Source organism: Blennius ocellaris (genome assembly GCF_963422515.1).
Source record: "Blennius ocellaris genome assembly, chromosome: 21".
Lineage (NCBI taxonomy): Eukaryota > Metazoa > Chordata > Actinopteri > Blenniiformes > Blenniidae > Blennius > Blennius ocellaris.
The window spans coordinates 1,205,999-1,213,498 of record NC_137670.1 but is presented as its reverse complement, the minus strand read 5'-3'; the positions used below and the strand labels follow the sequence as shown (position 1 = coordinate 1,213,498).

General features: G+C 49.3%; 1 protein-coding gene across 1 annotated transcript in view; it reads right to left on the bottom strand.

Annotated features, from left to right (window-relative positions):
* The window catches only part of LOC308145490 (putative JmjC domain-containing histone demethylation protein 2C), a gene marked incomplete at its 3' end in the record, with an annotated part of 78,142 nt that overhangs the window by 28,673 nt on the left and 41,969 nt on the right, over positions 1-7,500 (bottom strand).

Genomic DNA, 7,500 nt, shown 5'->3' with positions numbered 1-7,500 from the left:
AACTCACTGAGTACGGCAACTCACTGAGTACGGCAATCACTGAAAAACAGCAACTCACTGAGTACAGCAACTGACTGAGACACAGCAACTCACTGAGTACAGCAACTCACTGACAAACAGAAACTCACTGAGTACCGCAACTCACTGAGTACAGCAATTGACTAAGTACAGCAACTCACTGAGTACGGCAACTCACTGAGACATAGCAACTCACTAAGTACAGCAACTCACTGAGTACAGCAACTCACTGACAAACAGCAACTCACTGAGTACAGCAACTCAATGAGTACAGCAACTCACTGAGACACAGCAACTCACTGAGACACAGCAACTCACCGAGTACAGCAACTCAGTGACGAACAGCAACTCACTGAGTACAGCAACTCACTGAGCACAGCAACTCACTGAGTACGGCAACTCACTGAGTACCGCAACTCACTGACGAACAGCAACTCACTGAGTACAACAACTCACTGAGACACAGCAACTCACTGGTTACAGCAACTCACTGAGTACAGCAACTGACTGATGTACGGCAACTCAGTGAGACACAGCAACTCAACACCTCACAATCAACAAGTACAGCAACTCAACACCTCCGTCAGCACCGTCGCCCAGCTGAGCTTCACATTCAGCCCCGAAAAGCACAAATAACAAATAAGCCAAAAAAAACATAAATCACAAACAAACAATCAAATAAATAAAACAGGTGTGAGAACGTCGGATCAGTACAGGGACGTTCTGCTGACACACACACACACACACACACACACACACACACACACACACACACACACACACACACACACACACACACACACACACACACACACACACACACACACACACACACACACACACACACACACACACACACACACACACACACACAGGTCGTCAGCAGGTCACATGACTCCTCCTCCTCCTGGGAAACGAGTGTCAGTCGTTTCACTGAGTCAATGTTTCTGTTCGCTCTCGTTTTTACCGTCACTGTTTACTGATCCTCCGTCAGCTGATCCTGATCCCAGCAGCATGAACACCACCCTCCTCCTCCTCCTCCTCCTCTTCTTCCTCCTCCACCTCCTCCTCTTCTTCCTCCTCCACCTCCTCCTCCTCTTCCTCCTCCACCTCTTCCTCCTCCACCTCCTCCTCTTCCTCCTCCACCTCCTCCTCTTCCTCCTCCACCTCTTCCTCCTCCTCCTCCACCTCTTCTTCTTCCTCCTCTTCCTCCTCCTCCTCCTCTTCCTCCTCTTCCTCCGGGCTGCAGGAAAGTTGCTCTTGTAAGTTGCTGGTTGACTTCCCAGTAAACAACCGTGAGCCACGACTGACCTGAGGCAACGGACACACAGCTTCAGACACACACAGCTTCAGAGACACACAGCTTCAGACACACACAGCTTCAGAGACACACACAGCTTCAGACACACACACAGCTTCAGACACACACAGCTTCAGAGACACACAGCTTCAGACACACACACAGCTTCAGACACACACACAGCTTCAGACACACACACAGCTTCAGAGACACACACAGCTTCAGACACACACACAGCTTCAGAGACACACAGCTTCAGAGACACACAGCTTCAGAGACACACAGCTTCAGAGACACACAGCTTCAGAGACACACAGCTTCAGACACACAGCTTCAGACACACAGCTTCAGACACACACAGCTTCAGACACACACAGCTTCAGAGACACACAGTTTCAGAGACACACACAGCTTCAGAGACACACACAGCTTCAGAGACACACACAGCTTCAGACACACACAGCTTCAGAGACACGCAGCTTCAGAGACACAGCTTCAGAGACACACAGCTTCAGAGACACACAGCTTCAGACACACAGCTTCAGACACACAGCTTCAGAGACACAGCTTCAGAGACACACAGCTTCAGAGACACACAGCTTCAGACACACAGCTTCAGACACACAGCTTCAGAGACACACAGCTTCAGACACACACAGCTTCAGACACACACAGCTTCAGACACACAGCTTCAGACACACAGCTTCAGACACACACAGCTTCAGACACACACAGCTTCAGACACACACAGCTTCAGACACACACAGCTTCAGACACACACACAGCTTCAGACACACACAGCTTCAGACACACACACAGCTTCAGACACACAGCTTCAGAGACACAGCTTCAGAGACACACAGCTTCAGACACACACAGCTTCAGACACACAGCTTCAGACACACACAGCTTCAGACACACACAGCTTCAGAGACACACAGCTTCAGACACACACAGCTTCAGAGACACACAGCTTCAGAGACACACAGCTTCAGACACACACAGCTTCAGACACACGCAGCTTCAGAGACACGCAGCTTCAGAGACACAGCTTCAGAGACACACAGCTTCAGAGACACACAGCTTCAGAGACACACAGCTTCAGAGACACACAGCTTCAGAGACACAGCTTCAGAGACACACAGCTTCAGACACACACACAGCTTCAGACACACACAGCTTCAGAGACACACAGCTTCAGAGACACACACAGCTTCAGAGACACACACAGCTTCAGAGACACACACAGCTTCAGACACACACAGCTTCAGAGACACACAGCTTCAGAGACACACAGCTTCAGAGACACACAGCTTCAGAGACACACACAGCTTCAGAGACACACACAGCTTCAGAGACACACACAGCTTCAGACACACACACAGCTTCAGACACACACAGCTTCAGAGACACACAGCTTCAGAGACACACAGCTTCAGAGACACACACAGCTTCAGACACACACAGCTTCAGACACACAGCTTCAGACACACACAGCTTCAGAGACACAGCTTCAGAGACACACAGCTTCAGAGACACACAGCTTCAGAGACACACAGCTTCAGAGACACACACAGCTTCAGAGACACACACAGCTTCAGAGACACACACAGCTTCAGACACACACAGCTTCAGAGACACGCAGCTTCAGAGACACAGCTTCAGAGACACACAGCTTCAGAGACACACAGCTTCAGACACACAGCTTCAGACACACAGCTTCAGAGACACACAGCTTCAGACACACACAGCTTCAGAGACACACAGCTTCAGACACACACAGCTTCAGACACACACAGCTTCAGAGACACACAGCTTCAGACACACACAGCTTCAGAGACACACAGCTTCAGACACACACACAGCTTCAGACACACAGCTTCATGTTCAGATGAAACTGAAGCCCACAGTTGAGGACAGCAGGTCAATAATGACTGAGACTGAAGAAGCTTCACAGGACAGGTTGATCAATAACGTCCACCTGAGCTTCATGACATCACTAGAACATGACTCAGCCAAAAAAAAAGCTGTCAGTGACAAAGGGACATTTGGAGGTGAAGTACAGAAGCAGTCTGCAGGTCAGGAGTGGAAACGGGGCCTTCGGGGGCTCAGGGGTCAGATTACTCTGAGGACGGGATTACTCCTGAGGACAGGATTACTCTGAAGACAGGATTACTCCCGAAGTCACGCCACTGGGTCAAAGTTGAGAGCCGCTTAAGCTTCAGATGATTTCATCTCCTGCACACATTCATTCATTCATCGAGCCCTGAGAGCCAAAACAGAAGAAACTCCAGACGCTTCTGAAGGACCACAAGGTTTTTTTTGTCCGTCTCGTCTACAGATTCTACAGCGTCTCTCCATTAAACTGTCCCTCAGTCCTCCGTGAGACGGCCGAGCAGTGAGACGTCTCTTCATCATTATCTTCAGTTTCAACCGGTCCGCCGTCAACAGTCGCTTGTTTTGTGTTCCGTTATCGTAAAGCGTCTCCGTCCGCAGACCCAGGTCTCAACATGGACACGTGACTGAACAAGACGACCTTCAGACGGTCACGGTAACCAGCCAAACCGTCTCCTTGCCGAGCGGGACGAGAGGGGACGACGGAGACGTCCGGGACCGTCTCAGTGGCGTCGTATTCTGTGAAAGCAGCGAGTGGTTTCCTGTCTGAGAGGAGGACGTGGAGCGGGACGGGGGGGACGCCAGAGACGCACGGCTCGTCCATTCGGCATCTCGAGCTTTTTGTTTCAACCACGACGGTCTTTGACACCGATAATCAATAATCACTAATCACCTCTCAACTCGTCAGCAGATTGAATTAATACATCAAAGCACATCAAAGCGTCATAGACGTGACTCACTGCAGTCCCCCCGTCAAGCCACCAGAGGGCGGGGACGTCTCACTTCCCATACGATGCCGATATCGCGGCCATGAGTCTTGGCCGATATCGATATCGGTCCAATACGATATCGGCACGAACTATACACACTTTTATTTCTTATTCTGTCGTGTGGAACGTTAGCAAAGGCTCGATCAAGCCACTTTGACCTTCAACATAAAAGCGTCAGTATTCTACAATTGGACAAAATTAATAAAAAATAAATTAGAAGACCCTCAAAAATAACCTAAATAAACCCTAAATAAAAATGAATTCTACTTTTAAAGTGCAAACAATTCACGTTGACTTCGGGTATTTTTTAGGAACAACGGAGGACGGGGACAAAAAAACGACACGTCAACATTGTCCACTGCTCAAAGTCACGAAACAAACAAATCACTGTAATAACAAGAGCAGAAAACAAATAATAATTACTAACTATACTTAACTAACTATACTTGATGCATAGTTGTCGTTTTGTCGACAAAGTAATGGCGGCTGGGGATAACGTAGCGAGGCTCAATTAAACGCTTAAACCCGACGTTAGCATACACGTTGTTGGTGTTGTTGTTGTTGTTGTTGTGATCACGGGGCTCTGCATGCTGGATCAGAGACGTTCTATTGGCTCTTCTTCTTTGGCCTTTGTGGCGGCGGCACCATCGCTAGAGTGCGTCAGCGCCTGGGTCCATGCAGGGCCGCGATCACAGGGCCTTCAGCATTATCAGCATTAACAGCATTAACAGGCTCATTGAGCCGCCACACTCAGCTTTTACACTGGAAACTGAAGGCTCCGCCCCCGGCGCTACGACTCGTCTCCAATCAAGTCGTCTGACTTTTAAATATTCTTCTATTGGCGGCAACAAGTGAGTGGATAGTTACATTTTCGAGGTGCAGACGCTCCTCTCAGTAACGGGAGGGGCGGAGCTTCAGCGGGAGCTCCTCCTCTCAGTAACGGGAGGGGCGGAGCTTCAGCGGGAGCTCCTCCTCTCAGTAACGGGAGGGGCGGAGCTTCAGGATTCAGTTCCTTTAGAGACACGTTCAGCTGGATTCCAGAGCAAACACACGTCCTCCAGGCAGAACCAGGCAGAACCAGGAAGAACCAGGCAGAACCAGGCCAAGCGGGAACAATCAGACCACCAACATACCACAAGAGTTGAGAGGAACTAACTAGCATTAGCTTTAGCATTAGCTTTAGCAAGCAGGTCAGAACCACGTCGCCTTGCACTTTGTTCCACTGACACTTTTAAAAAAACCTTGAGAAACATGTGACCCAGACCCAGACCAGACCCAGACCCAGGTACTGACAGACCCAGACCCAGACCCAGACCGGACCCAGACCTAGATCCAGACCAGATCACAGACCAGCTCGCAGATTAGATCCAGACCAGCTCACAGATCAGATCCAGACCAGCTCGCAGATCAGATCCAGACCAGCTCGCAGACCAGATCCAGACCAGACCCAGACCAGCTCGCAGACCAGATCCAGACCAGACCCAGACCAGGTCACAGGCCAGACCCAGCCCAGCTCACAGACTAGATCCAGACCAGCTCACAGACCAGTTCCAGACCAGCTCACAGACTAGATCCAGACCAGCTCACAGACCAGCTCACAGACCAGCTCACAGACCAGACCCCGACCAGCTCACAGACTAGATCCAGACCAGACCAGATCAGACCAGACCAGACCAGGGAGCAGAACGTGACGGTACCTGGACTCCGACGTGAAGCAGCTCTGGAGACAAACACTGAACCAGCTTTGATCCGACAGTCGGGCAGAGACAGGAAGAAAGAAAAGACAGGATGACGAGGGTGAAAATGAAAAGGAGGGAGGGAGGGGGAAGGAGCGAGAGAGAGAGAGAGAGAGAGAGAGAGAGAGGTTTCTTTCTGTGGTTAGAAAAGACAGATGGCCAAGAGAGAGGGAGAGAGAGAGCAGAGGACGAGCTACACGACCGACATTTTAACTGCAGCTGACGCAAGAAGAGAGGGAGGGAGGGAGAGAGAGAGAGAGAGAGAGAGAGGAGGGGAGGGAGAGAGAGAGGGAGGCTGACACTCACTTCCTCTCATAGAGAGAGAGAGAGAGAGAGAGACATGCTCTGACTAGGTCTCTTTCACTTTCTCTACGCCCTCCTCTCTCTCTCTCTCTCTCTCTCTCTCTCTCTCTCTCTGTATGTCTATATAGATATATATAGATAGATATATATAGATATATAGATATAGATCCTCTGGAGCCTGAAGTGGCTTCAGAGCTTCAGAGGATCTAAACAACAGACTGGATAAGAAGCAGAAGAGGAAACAGTTTTGCTCTAATGAAAATAAAAATAAAAATAAAAATAAAAATAAAAATAAAAATAAAAATAAAAATAAAAATAAAAATAAAAATAAAAATAAAAATAAAAATAAAAATAAAGCTCCATTTGGATGTTTAACAACTTTTAACAACGTTTCTAGAGTTTGACCTCCGTTAACTGAGAGACAAACGTTCAGGTTGTTTCCTGGGCAACAAATTAAACGAGGATAAACTGTTTATTGACGTATAGAGACACCGGTGAACACACACACACACGCACACGCACACGCACACGCACACACACACACACACACACACACCTTTGAACTCCTCAACTGACCACACACCAGCTCTGATTAATCTTCCCATCGCTCAGCAGATTTACACTCTGCTACAGTAACACACACACACACACACACACACACACACACACACACACACACACACACACACACACACACACACACACACACACACACACACACACACACACACACACACACACACACACACACACACTGGAGGAGTTCCATCTGCCAGTGATGAAGGATTAAAGCGACACACACACCTGCTGTTAAATCCTGGGCCACCGACAAACAACAATACACAACTAAAAGGCATCCAGTTCAACACACACACACACACACACACACACACACACACACACACACACACACACACACACACACACACACACACACACACACACACACACACACACACACACACACACACACACACCCTGCAGGAGATTACACCCACCAGCTGCTCAGGCAGAGCTTTTTATGACCCACTTTCCACCAGTGACAGGAGTCCTGGTGAGACCTGGTCCCACTGGAGGACCAGGAACCTGGTCTCAGTCTGTCATGATGTCATCATGTGTTTCCTCTGGTCCAGGAACAACCAGGTTCTAGCTCTGGTCCAGGAAGAACCAGGTTCTAGCTCTGGTCCAGGAACAACCAGGTTCCAGCTCTGGTCCAGGAACAACCAGGTTCTAGCTGTGGTCCAGGAAGAACCAGGTT